A 15,157-nucleotide genomic window follows, 5' to 3' on the forward strand; every position below is an offset into this window, starting at 1 on the left:
CTCTAGGGGGAAACTAGATGAAATTCATGAACTGAAATGTGGAGGTAGAGCAGGGAGGAGATCTGGATGGAAAGTGGTCTTGGAGGAAGTCATAGGGTTCTGATGAGAATACCCAATAGACAGCAACTAGGCAGGGAGTAGAGTGGAATTATCCTCAAGAGACTGCCAAGTACATACCAGTTACAAGTGCTAGTAAACTGTGTGGATGCCAGAGCCAGGCTTGTCGCTTGTCTACAGACAGCACTCCCAGAAATGAGGGCACAGATCCTTCTGGGAAGGAGGTCTGGATGGTTCATATCTGTGGCCATAATGCTTGTGCTAACAGTGTCCTACAGGAGAGGCAATCAAAGTAGAGATTATAACATTGACTCTGGCACCGGATTTAGAAACCCGGCTATACTACTGACTGTGCAAGTTACTTAATTTTTCTGTGTCTCTTTCCCTTATATGGAAAATGGAGATGATAAAGTCTATCTTATAGGCTGTTGTGATAATAAATGAATGTTTATAACAACTCCTAACACTTAATCTATTCAATAAATATTAGCTATTTCAACATTATGCAATTTTGTGAAACAAAACATTTCTAAAAACCTGTTCTATCTTCAAGCCACTTAAGAATACCTATCCCCAGGGGTGCCTGGGTGGCTCAGTCAGTTAAGCGTCTGCCTTGGGCTCAGGTTGTGATTCCGGGATCCTAGGATCAAGCCCTGAATGGGACTCCCTGGTCAGTGGGTAGCCTACTTCTCCCTCTCCTTCTGCCATTTGCCCACTTGTGCTCTTTCTCTTTCTCTCTTAAATAAATGAATAAAATCTTTAAAAAAACACACCCATCCTGAAGATTGGGAAGTTCAGGCTTTCAGTTATGGAATGAATAAATCATGGGGATGAAAGGTACAGCCTAGGGAATACAGTCACTGGCATTGCAATAGCATTGTAAGGTGACAGATGGTAGCTACACTTGTGGTTGGTATAACATAATGTATACAATTGTCAAATCACTATGATGCATACCTGAACCTCATGTAACATTGTGTGTCAACTATTCTTCAATGAAAAAAAGAATAGTCATCCCAATTTTCATTTAGAAAAGGAGGTACCATAGTTTCTCTGTACATTTATTTTAGACTTTTCTCCTTATGTTTTACTGTAGCCCACTTACTTTCTTTCTCTATAACCCGTTGGAAGCCCAAGATCTCTTCTTTGGACAAAAATTTAATGGCTATGGTACCTCATATATACCCTTCCGCACGACAGGTAAAATGTGAAAACCCCACATTAAAGTAATGCTTTGCATATTTTCTCATTGTATTTCCAAAAGATGTCTTCATTTCTTTTGTTTTAACAATTTTTATTGTTATATTAGTCATACAATACATCCCCAGTTTTCTTTTAAAGATTTTATTTATTTATTCGACAGAGATGAGACAGTCAGCGAGAGAGGGAACACAAGCAGGGAGAGTGGGAGAGGAAGAAGCAGGCTCCTAGCGGAGGAGCCTGATGTGGGGGCTCGATCCCATAATGCCGGGATCACGCCCTGAGCCGAAGGCAGACGCCCAACCACTGTGCCACCCACGCACCCCCACATCCCCAGTTTTTGATGCAATGTTCCATGATTCATAATTTGCGTATAACACCCAGTGCACCATGCAATACGTGCCCTCTTTAATACCCAATCACCAGCCTATCCCATTCCCCAGCTCTCCTCCCCTCTGAAGCCCTCAGTTTGTCTCCCAAAGTCCACAGTGTCTCATGGTTCATTCCTCCTTCTGTTTACTCCCCCCTTCATTCTTCCCTTCCTTCTCCTACCAATCTTCCTATTTCTTATGTTCCATAAATGAGTGAAACCATATGAGTTCCATAAATGAGTGAAACCATATGATAATTGTCTTTCTCTGCTTGACTTATTTCACTTAGCATAATCTCCTCCAGTCCCGTCCATGTTGCTGCAAATGTTGTGTAATCATTCTTTCTGATGTCTGAGTAATATTCCATTGTATATATGGACCACATCTTCTTAATCCAGTCATATGTTGAAGGGCATCTCGGCTCCTTCCACGATTTAGCTATTGTGGACAATGCTGCTATGAACATTGGGGTGCATATGACCCTTCTCTTCACTATGTCTGTATCTTTGGGGTAAATACCCAGTAGTGCAATTGCTGGGTCATAGGGTATCTCAATTTTTAACTTTTTAAGGGACCTCCACACTGTTTTCCAAAGTGGCTGTATCAACTTGCATTCCCCACCAACAATGTAGGAGGGATCCCCTTTCTCCACATCCTCTCCAACATTTGTTGTTTCCTGTCTTGTCCATTTTTGCCATTCTAACTGGTGTAAGGTGATATCTCAATGTGGTTTTGATGTGAATTCAAGCTATACTACAAAGCTGTGATCACAAAGACAGCATGGTGTTGGCACAAAAACAGACACATAGACCAATGGAACAGAACAGAGAACCCAGAAATGGACCCTCGGCTCTTTGGGCAACTAATCTTTGATAAAGCAGGAAAAAACATCCAGGGGAAAAAAGACAGTCTCTTCAATAAATGGTGCTGGGAAAATTGGACAGCTACATGCAAAAGAATGAAACTTGACCGTTCTCTCATATCATACACAAAGATAAACTCCAAATGGATGGAAGACATTGATGTGAGACAGGAATCCATCAGAATCCTATGGGAGAACATAGGCAGCAACATCTACGACATTGGCCACAGCAAACTTTTTCATGACACATCTCCAAAGGCAAGAGAAACAAAAGAAAAAATGAACTTGTGGGACTTTGTCAAGATAAAAAGCTTCTGCACAGCCAAGGAAACAGTCAAAAAAACTAAGAGGCAGCCCACGGAATGTGAGAAGATATTTGCAAATGACACTACAGATAAAAGACTAGTATCCAAGATTTACAAAGAACTTCTCAAACTCAATACACGTGAAACAAACAATCAAATCAAGAAATGGGCAGATGTCTTCATTTCTTATCTGCAATATTTCATGTCTATGTTACTAACTCAGGGATGGAAGAGGCTATGCATATTCAGCATTTCTCTTGAAATCCAGTCCCTTTGTTTCTCAGTCATTGATTTTCTTCCATGTGTATCACTCAGATGTCCACAAAAAGCACTAGACCACCTCTCTGTTCTTCAGTAGATGCCAGATGTAAGCATGCCCTAACAAACTAACAGTTGTAAGTCAGTTTTTTCAGGAGCTAGGATGAGACAATAACATCACAGTTTGGACTTTGTTTCAAAAAAGAAATTCTTTTTATTCATTTCTTACGTCCAGGGAAATTCCCCCGAGGTTCATATCTTAAGATATTCTGTAGAGTTAAGGTCAATCAAGCAATTTTAATTAAGTAGAATCAGAGAAGCATTGGAAGGAGACTAAGGAGACATACTGACTAAATATTATAAGACATTCTAGAGATGAGATCCGTGGAAAGAAAATGAACAGTGGGTAAAATCTCGGGAAATGTGAATAAAGCATGGGCTTTAGTTAATAATAATGTAAAATTAGTAATAACTAATAGGCTGTGAAAATGTACTACATGAATGTAAGATGCTAACCATAGGGGAAACTGAATATAGGTGCAGGAACTCTGTACCACCTCCACAGCTTTTCTGTAACTCTAAAACCATTCTAAATAAAAAGTTTAATAAAAATAAGTTGAAGTTCCCCAAATGTTTGTTTAAAAGAACATTCTCACATCTGTGTTTTTGTTCTGACTAGTTCTCATAATCCCCCTTCCCACACACCTCACTTAGAGTAGGTGAGTACGTTTCCTTTCCCAATGACTTTGGCCTTGGCCACGTGACTTGCCTTGGCAAATGGAACTGAGCAAAATGTGCATTCACAATGTGGCTCAGTGCGTCTAGCTCTACCCTGCTACCATGAAAACAGTATATCTCAGAGAGCGGTTCTTTTCGTTTGCATTCCAGAATGAGAAAACAGGTAGAGCTGAACAGAGCTGAGCCCTCACGTAATCTGAGTAAGATAAATGTTTGTTTCTGTAAACCACTAAGATAACGAGAACATTTGGTGCTACAACAATAGTAAATTAATACCTTTGTTGATATCTTTCAAATTAGATTCAGTTCTTATACTGTCTCCTTCATGAAGACTTCCCTAGGTATCTCCATGACTCATTTATACTTTCCAAATTTAGCAAATAAAAATAGAGAACTTAATGCATTTTAAAAATCTGTGGAGCCTAATTCGATTATAATCTCTTTAAGGCAGGTCCTAATCTTATTCAAACACTCAGCAAAATATGTTGTACCCTATTGTTCCTGGCATTTTATTAAGCTTTGTAAATACAATGGTGTATGAAAACAAACAGGAGCCCTACATTCTTCAAGGTTTTAAACTACTGGAGAGGACGGATTAAAAAAATAATTATAATAATAAATGTAAAACTATAGTTCTAACCAATGCTATTTAAAGATACCAGTGCATGGTCCTCTGAGAATCTCTCCATGGGACATTTGACCAAGTCTTAGCTTTAAGGCAAGGAAAGGCTTCCCTGAAAGAGTGACTTAAGAGGCAAAAAGATTGGGAAGACTGGTCCAGCCTCTGAACAACCCATGGATAGGAGTAGCCAGTGTGGGTGGGGAAAGATACAGTGAAGTTACTGTGAGATAAGACTGGGGAGGTGTAGATGGGAGACAGAAATGGCGTCTTTACCCCAACACTAAACTCAGTGTCACACACTTAGTATGTGCTCATCAAATGATGACAGCATATGGCTTAACTCAGGTTAGCTAAACTTTCTAACAAACATACTAGATGCCTGTGGTTGGGTGACAGAAGGGCAAATATGAATTAAGCAGAGCCCTTAACCTCAGGGAGCTTATGTACTAGAGGCTATAACAATCCATCAGCCATAGTTGAATACTATGTGACCAACCCACCCCACTCCAAAAAAAAGAAAACCAAAAAACACCACACACACACACACACACACACACACACACACACACACCTCCTACTTTGTGGAAGAAAAAAAAAAGGAAAATTGTTTTATTGACTTATGGAATCCAAACATATGTTAAACAACCAAGCTGGAGGGAAGAGACTATATAGCTGGTCTTTGGAAAGACCTGGAGCTAGAGACTCCAATGCTGCCAGAATTCTTTTTGTGTCCTGTATCTGTTCTTTCATTTTAGACTTTCTTCAAATAAGGATATATTGCTGTCTTCAGTTTGTGAATTCTGTATTTCCTGACTTCAGGCATCAGAGAGATGATACTGAAACTCTTTCTTATTGAGTTTGACCCAGAGACCCATCCTTGGAGCAGTCAATGAGGATTTGGGCCACAAAGTCAAGTCAAGGCCAATAAACCACATGAAAGGAAGGAGTCCTGACAAACACGGCAATACAGACGAGTCTCAGAAAAGATTATGGTAAGAGAAAGAAGCTATACACACACACACACACACACACACACACACACAAATTATATATTATGTGAGTTCCTTTATATGAAATTTTGAAAAAGACAAAACTATAGTGAGAAAAAGAAGACAAATGGTTGCCAGAGATGGGAGGAAGAGATTGAATGTAAAGGAGTATGAGAGAATTCTTTGGGGGGAATGGAAATGTTCAATATTATTATTTTGGTGGTGGTTACACAATTTTATAGATTTGTAAAATACTTCAACTGTACTCTTAAAATTGGTAAATTTTGCTGTATATAAATTATTTCCCAATAAAACTGACTTTTTAAAAAGCAATGCAACCATGCAGTTAGGTGACAAGCAGTTCTAAGAGAAGATGCTGGACAGATTATACCAAGCATCTACCACAGATACAGTTTCGTAAGTGGTATACCAATGAGAAAACAGAGATCCATGGGGACAGGGGAAGGCACTGAGAGATGGGAATGATTTACACGTAAGTGAGGAGGTGTCAAATCTGTGTTTTATCTGTGACTGAGAACAAAGGACAAAAGGTGCTGTTCCCATGAAGATTCCTAGATATTTGTGAAATTCAGCAAAACAGGCATTTCAAAGAATGTAATTGGTTAAAAAAAAAAGTGTATGTGGGAAATGTTGGAGAAAGGGAAATGGGCTGAGAGAGCCAGAGGGGAAGAATGAACTGAATGAGAATTTCTATCCTATGACTGAGCATTCTTAGACAAAAAGGAACGAAGAATCCTGTTTCTTTCTAGAAAAGAAGACCAGAAAACGGGAAGGCAGGGTTATCATTTTCATACTTTATGGTCATTTTTTAGAGGAAAGGAAAGTTATTTCCTTCTAACTCTAACCAACCACACGCGTTCAACTTTATAACAATCAGCATACCACAGTTACTGTAGGATTCTCTCCTTTGCTTAAGTTTGAGCCTACTTAAAGAACAGTCAGAGAGTGGCAGAGACTTTCTTCTTAGAATTGCAAATATGTTAGCAATGAACTCAAAACTGTTTGTTTATGGCTAACACTTCCATCAGATATACATTATTTGCTTAATATTTACTTCCTTGGAAAACTGATCCCTCCCTAACACAGCAGTGGTGTTAATTACCACCACTCTCTCCCCCAGCTATAGGCGCACACACATAACAATCAGAACGCCTCATCTCTTCGGAGTTGAGAACTTGACCCAAGCAAGGCCACTCAGAGACTTACTGTGAAATTTTATATGCATGTTCCAGAGAAAAGGGGTTGTCCATCTTTTGATGGGAAGCTATAACATAGACTAAGCACTCCTGAAGTAGTAATATGTTTTATTACCCAATAGAGAGTGAACATGAAGCCAAAATGCAAAATAAAGCACTGTTATAGCTCTATAAGTCCCTGGATCCAGCCATGCCTGAAGCATCTATTGCCCTTAAACTTTCTAGTTGTACGAACCAATTATCTTCCTTTTTCTCTAAAAGTAGTTTGAGGTGCATTTCTTGAAATTAAAATATTCTTCATTAACACAGAGGTGATTCAGACTGCCCCTGGGGCTATTAATGAGGATCGACCTTATAAAAATATATATAAGAATGAACTATAAACCTGAGTCCTTATGACACTTCTAACACAAGTTCAATTGGCCATGGAGAAAAAAAATTTTTTTAAATAGTTATTCACATCAAATAGTGGTCAGTTATTCTCTTCATTAAATAAACTACTGTAATAGATCTTTGTATCTGTTATGATTTGGAATTGTAACTGATTTCAATGGCCTCTTTGTGGGGCTTAGTTCTAAACACTGTTCTTTGTTTTTATTAGTGTATGAAACCAGCAAGTATTATGTTTATTCAAATGCTTATGGCCAAATATACTTAATTACTTAGAAAAAATTTTTGTTTCTACCAAACAGTGTTATTTTAATAGAGAGATTGGGACATTATTTTTCTTTAATATGATTGGGATAACAAAGCTGGTTTCCACAGCACTGTTTCCTCAGAGATATTTATTTGTCAGAGAATTAAGGGATTCCCTGGTATTGCCGTGCATTTGCTACATCTATTTGCTATCTTACTTCCTCTCCCCAATATTTCAAGCTCTCCTTGCCAGGGCATCAGGACAAAAAAAATTATTTTGCTCCTCAAATGGTATATCATTGGTTCTGTCATATTCTGGGATGCTTATAATACCTTCCTCAGATTCAAAGACAAATGTTCCAGCATTTCCACTCATTCTGATGACATTGTTAGGAAACAGTCTGAAAAACTCTGTCTGGATCATTCAAAATGCCAGATGTTCCTGGCAATAGTTCTTATGTGAAAATCTATCTGATATATTCTAGAAATGGAAATTACCCCCCCTCACTTTTCCAGTGTCTCATGTATTTTTCTCAAGTATTTCTTCAGTAAGCCACCTGGATAGAATGAGCGCAGTAATAACAGCGTCGACTTTTTACTCAAAAGTTTGGACTCTTCCCTTCAAACACAAAAATATTTTTTGCCCCATTCTTCCTTGTTAGAAGTACACCATTGTATTACGTACATTCTGAGAAGTCAAAATAGAAATGACAGTTTAGAAAACGGACTATAGTATGACTTGCAGGACAAACTATACCAAATTATGGCATGCAGCATATGCTGCATAAGCCCAAACTGCTTTAACAACACCCCATTTAGACCCATGTTTTCCAAGATAAGACCACAGATGAATTGGTTTATCCTAAGTCTGAACTCATGTTTTTCAAAGAGAAGACCACAGCTGTCTCATGAATTTGTCTTGTTTATAAATTCTGACCAACTCGGGCCCAGACCATGCTTACTAACTTCTGCTCTAAAATCTATCTGTTGCCCCCCATCCCCAATTCTAGAAGTACCTCTCCCTAAATTTTCCCTCTTGAGAACTATGGATACCCTTGCTAGTGTTGTGGTGTCACTTGCTCAGCAAGCTTAAGAAACTTGGCTTTGGGTGATCAACAGGAATCCCTGGGGATCTTTACGTGGGAGTTTAGACCAATCATGGACAGTGGCATTGTTTTCCTCATCATCCATCATGATACCCACACTGTGCTCTTTGCTCCTAGAATTTGAATCCTTGTACCTAGGGATATAACAGTCCCCTCTTATTAGTTAACGCAAAGGCATCTGAGAAGAGATATGACCAGGGACTTACCCTTGTCCAAACACTGTTTTTTTTTTTTTTTTACTGAAGTGAATCAAAACCATGTGGTGCCTTCCTATTGTCTTCATTTGCCCAGAATCCTTATAGTAGGCCTGTTTCCAAGAGCTAACCATAATTCTCATTCACGTGATTTTATTTCCTGTATTGAACTAAAACAATCAGGCTTAGGTTTTCAATAGCTAAATTCCAAGTCCAGGGGGTATTTGATTTAATCAGAATATTCCTGAAAGAAAATCGATGGACCAAAAAATTGATGTTGGTACTCTGTGTATTAACCATATATTCATTACCTATTTTTCATATGCATCACGTCAGCCCCGGGCAGCAGTATTTTCTAATTTACTTTATGAACACATCAAGGACTCAGTCAAACATCGTGTCTTTCCACCCAATGCCTAGGCATATTAAAAAGCTGCACGTAAAAATTAACTGGCTTATATTGAACAAAACTATGTGCTAAATTATGCATTTTATGTGTTTATCTCATTAAATTCAAGCAACCTGGAGAGAATGGATTTATAACCCCCACTTTCCAGGTTTTAAGAAATTGAGTAACTTGCTAAATATCACCCTTTGGGAAGTATTAGACTTTGCTCTCAAGAAGCTTTCAATCTGGCTGAATAGATAATGATATTCAGAGAACAGTTATATAATAACAGGAAAACAGAAGACATATCCCAAGACATTTCCTTATTCATTGTCCCCCTATGATTGTGGAATATAAATTCTCTGAATTCAAAGAAGAAGAAATTATGATGAAACAGACTCTATTTCGTAAGCTTCCTAAAGCAGATGGATTTCACTGGATTTCAAAATATATACAATGGTAGAGTGTTTTGTGAGAAAGAGTCGTGGTAAACAGAGGGACAACACATTCTTGAAAAGAGAAACCAGCATTTTCAATCACCACAGTGAAGTCATGAGTGGGACATGGAGGAAGGAGGCATATAAGGAATGGCTAGCTAGTAGTGTCGAGGAAGGTGAAAAGGTCATTTGTAGCCACACTTTCCCTTCTTCCCCAGAACCATGTCAGACTGTAAAAAGACAGCAACTCACTTTTATTCCAGTGGAATGTACCTGCGCTAAGAGTTGCCACAATTTGAAACAGAACTTGGAAAGTTGGCCCAGGCCACTTCCAAACACAAAGCAGAATCATTTGTTTATTAGCTTGTCTGTCAGTGTGTTTTTGATATTTACCTTTTTTTGTCTTTTGAGCAGTAACAAGACAGAAATATGTACAGCTGAGAGAGAAAGAAAAATCAATGAATACATGGCTCTAATATGGATATGGTCAATGAGGAGGACACTGATATTTATAAGTGCTTATGGATGGATCATAGATCATGGATGGTGAATGGAGGTAAGTTTTTCTGGTACACATTTTTTACTTAATTGTTACAACAACTGTTAAGAAATCAGTGTTGTTTACCCTGTTTTGTTTTGTTTTGTTTTGTTTTTGCAGAGGGGAAAATTGAGGTTTAGGAAAATTTAATAATGTGGCCCAAAGTCATACAGTTACATTAAGAAGTAAAGTCTTTATTTAAACCAGATCTCATTGATTTCTAAGTCATGCTTTCTTATCAAATAAATCTCTTAAATAAACAAAAAACCCCTCAAATTTTAGTGAGCAAGCATCCATAGGAAATTTAATAAGCGAGTGACTCAGATAATAATTCAGTTAGTGTTTCAGTTATGTATTGCTATGTTGCTCACTACCCAACACTTAGTAGCTTAAAATGACTTTTAATTACCTTTTTAAATTCTGTGTTAACTGGGCTCAGCCTCACGGTCCTTCTGCCGTATTAGACCAGATGTTAGCTGGTTCTGCAGTCACCTAGAAGCTCTGCTGAACTAGAATTTCCAAGAGATTTCACTTAAATGGCTGCAGTTGGAGCCAACTGTTGTCTCAAATCTCACATGGAGATGGGGCTGCTGACCGGAGCGTCATGATCTCTTCCACAGGGTCTGGGCTTCTCACAGCATGGTGGCTTGGTTCCAAGTGCTCAAAAGTATAAGCTGCAGATCCCAAAAGATTCAGTCTTAATATCCACACTGGGTTTCTATTGCCATATACAATTGGTCAAAAAAAGACATTGGACCAGCCTAAACTAAACAGGTGGAGAAAGAAATTCTACCTCTCAAAGAGAGTGGCTAGGGATTTGGGGCTATTTTAAAACAACTACCACTTATTGTTCTGTGGTGAAAATGGAGGTGGACACGAGAAAGGGATAGGTGAGTATCAAGAGCAAAGCTCTGCACAGAGACGTTAGAATGTAGAAAAGTATGTACTTGGATTTCAGGACTGAGACTCCAAATGGACATAGAAACAGGAAATTCCCTCATGATTGGAAGCAAGGCAGATAGACGTTTATAGATAGTTTCTCATGGTTTCTGCCCTGAGGCTGCAGGTACAAATCTAGTTTAACATATTATCTGTTAATTAAACTTATTTTCTAACAATGTATCAAATGATTAGATATCCCTAGAGGGTTGAGAGATGATGATATTCCTTATATTACTGGTATGGGACCCCTCTGCAATGAAATGTTTTTAGCTAATTTCATGTGTATATACTATTCTGCCATTGATACTGTAATTCTTACTTCACGTGGGTAGGAATCCTGCCCCTGCTTCACAGCACTGTTTATTCTTCATGCTCAGTAAATGTCGTGACTTGCCTACATATTCAACTCTTCCAGATTGTAAAAATAAATGCGGCTCCAGAGAGGTCTCCCTGTCACCCTCAGGTAACCCCAAGCAAAAGGAAACAGAATGAAATCAGCCAACCATTTTATTTCACAAAGATTGCTGTCTAGTCATTTCAAACAACAACCTTTTAGTTAGTCTCCTCAGTGCAGAACCCTTCAGCCTCCACAGGGGTGAAAAGTTTTATTTTACATTGACCTCTTAGGGATGGGCAAGCACTTGCTGAAGAAGCAAGTCCTCGTTATTAATTAGTAATTCATTATTGCATGGTTGCAAAGAAACCTTATGACCTGCTGAGACTTAAAATGGGCACAATCATCAATGTTTCCATCATAGAATAAGAAACAATTTCAGTCTAAAGTGCACGATTTCTGGACCATATTTCTAGATGTTTCTGTTCTTTTACACCATTTTTGAAAGCCACGTTAAAAAAATAAGAACATTAGGTTGCTTTAGCTTAAAATATTAACAATTAAGTAGCATTTATGACTAATTAAAATTTCATTTTTTTTCTACAAACATAAATTTACTTTAATCAGAAAAGTCAAAGAACAAAAATTTAAACTCAATTCTTTGGATTTTAACAAGACTTTTAAAGGGAGATATTTTTTGTTAAATGTGAAATGTGTTCGGCAGAGTAGAGAAAGAGCAAGTGAGTATTTAATCACTACTGAGAAAATAATTATAATTGTGTGAAATTATATGAAAAGAATAGAAAGCATGAGAACAATTACAAGTAATAATAAGGAAGGCATTTGTTATTTTATTTCATAAATCAGAGGGCAAGTGTTGCAATGAGAAAAATAAGCTACTGATGATTGTATTTTAATATAAAAAATCACTGTTAAGGTAACTGTAGCTATCTGTTCTGCAGGGTCTTCAGTCTAAAAATAGTGCACATCCAAAAAAAAAAAAAAACCCACAAAACCCAAAATGAGAGTTATTTGTATTGATATATATACATAGAGAGCTTTTGATACCAGTCAGTATAAACATATAATATTTGATAAATAAGTCAGATACATAAAAATAGTTTTAACTATTCAACTAAATTGTTAAGGGACTTCTGTTTCTGAAATCCCAGTAAAGTTGTTCCTAGGCCACTGATCCGATAGCTCTGTTGGTTCTTGCTGTGTTTGAAAACTTTTTTTCTTTCTCACCCTTCCTAAAGTGGACTCTTGACTTGGAAGATACCTCTGTGATCTGGTTGTTCTCCTCATCTGTTCTCCTTCACCTTTATGGTCTCCTTTGCTAGATCCTTTCTCTCCCCAACTTGTGTTCTGGGTGACTGTCTTCCAAACTGTATAGAAGTCCCTCAGGATTCTTGAAGATCTGCCCCTGTCTTGTCAATAGTTTCATCTCCTAGCACTCCCACCCTTTCCGTATTTGTTCTCTAGCAGTAGAAGCTCACACAAGCTGAGGTTTGTCTTCACACCTTTGTATATGGTGCTTCTCCTTTCTGGAATGTTCTTTAAATCTTTTTTCCATCTAGTCAATTTCAAATTGTGCTTCAAGATACAGCTGAAGTGTTGCTACATCTGCAAAGAATCCTCTTAAGAAAGTTAATCATTTTCTCCCATTTGCTACCACATCATCACCTCACATGTTCCTTTATTATTGCTGTGTGTTGCAATGTATTTATTTGATTACCTGCAGAGTTCCAACTTCAGATACTCGGGGAAAAGATCCATTTCTTATTAATCTTGTATACACCCGGGCCAAAAACAAGGCCTAGTGCATAGTAAGCTCCAAATGAACTTACCATCATATGGTCATAAATAAGGGTAGAGGAAAATGGACTGTAAGTTAAGATAATCAGAATTGAGATAAACAAGGAATTAAATGTTGCAATATTAAAGTGTTGCCTTTGGAAATTTGGATATTAAATGGTTGCCAGGAAGGGATCGGCATACTATATCCCCCAAAATGGCCTGCTGTCTGTTTTTTGTAAATGCGGCTTCATTGAAACACAGGTACACTCATTCACATTTGTATTATCTATGGCTGTTTTGTTACAATGGCAGAGTTGAGTAATTACAACAGAAACTGTATGGCTCACCAAATCTAAAATATTTACTATGTGGCCCTTTACAGAGGAATTTTGCTGTTTTCTGCTCTAGAAAGATTCAGGCAAAGCAGTATCTTCTAATCTATGATAAGATTCAATTTATTCAAAGAATTGGAGAACTATTGGGTGTGTAGTTGAGAAGATGGAGTGAGGAATGCTTACTGCAGAAAGTGGGTTTCAGAAGACATGATAAACATTTTGAGAGACTAGTAGGGAAACAGGAGAAATGGTGGGGGTGCGGGGTCAAGGAGAACGAGCACTGAGCAATATGGGAAGGAAGGTCCACCAGAAGGTGATCTGACTTATTTTTGGGAAAATTATCCAGGATTTCCAAGCACGGCTAAAGAGGCCTAATGGGGTTTTATAACCTCAAGTTTCCAAAAAGGAATCTTGGTGTCAGTTTCTATCAGAAGACAGTTTGGCTGAACCCTCAGGTCAAACATGCCAGAAACATGATAGTAAAATTCTGTTTGTCAGTAATGGTGAAGGTCTGGTTGAGATCACAAGCCTGGGGACATGAGAAGATGGATAGAGGTAATTCTACCAAAAAAACCTTAATCCTTAGGTCGTAAGGCCTTGTCTGTCCCATAGATTACTAAACCACATACCAATTAAAAAAAAAAACACAACAACCTCATTGGTTATGAATAAGCTCCCATTTCATCACAGTATAATATTCTAGAGATAGATAGAATTATATATCTATGTATATACAACATCTATGTATCTACCTTTATCTTTATCTATGTATCTATGTATGTATCTATGTATCTATCTTTGGTCATGTATTTTTTAGGTAGAGAATCTTGTTTTGTACATTTCAGCAGATGAATTTGTTGAGCTACACATTAGTTCAAACTAGTACATGTAATTCAAACAACACTGAGAAGAAATGAAACAAGAATGTACTATCTAAAATATAAAATACTCCTTACTTCACTGTAAGTTGTTATTTTGGTCAGCTTAAGACTGTCCATTGTTAACCAACATTCAAACCACTGGACCTTATGTGAATTAAATTATCAAAACTCAGCAGTGTATTCATTATCTGTGCTATACACTTTTAGGTATATCTATTTATCAGAGGTTTCAGACTTCTGTTATTACATTGTAATACTATTTGTTCATACTGACAGAGTGAAATTAAATAAGTCATTTAAAAGGTTAATTACCTATGTGAAACTGATGATAAGAAATAAATATATAACCATAAAATATATCTATGAGCATAGACAAAGTGTCAAAGGCAGAGGGGCACCGGGGTGGCTCAGTTAGTTAAGCATCGGACTCTTGATTTTGGCTCACATCATGATCTCAGAATTGTGAGCTCCACATCGGGCTCCAGGCTCAGTGGGGAGACTGTTGGAGACTCTCCCTCTCTCTAATAAATAAATCTTTAAAAAATGTACCAAAGGCAGAAAAATTGAATGCAAAGTTATAAAAGCACAGTGAATAACCTTGGAATGATCCAAAAAAGATTTATATTTAATTTTCATGTAGGTTTTAGATAATGCTAAAGAAGGAAGTGACAATATAATGTGATAAGTCATAACAAGAATAGGAATAAAATGCCTCCTGGGAGAGTGACAAAACGGTTTCAAAGAACTTTTACATTTTTGTCCTAAGAAGAATGAGGAGGCATTCACTACCCATGAAAGGAGGCAGTGCTTGGCTTACGTTACTTCTACCACAAAAATACCAGAAGGAAAGAAAGAATATGGAAGTCAGTTTATTTTTCAAAGGCATTGTTTTTTTTTGTTTTTTTTTGTTTTTTTTTTATAGTTGAATCTTACTTTTATTTTATTTT

Source organism: Ailuropoda melanoleuca, chromosome 8 (assembly GCF_002007445.2).
Source record: "Ailuropoda melanoleuca isolate Jingjing chromosome 8, ASM200744v2, whole genome shotgun sequence".
Taxonomy (NCBI): Eukaryota; Metazoa; Chordata; class Mammalia; order Carnivora; family Ursidae; genus Ailuropoda; species Ailuropoda melanoleuca.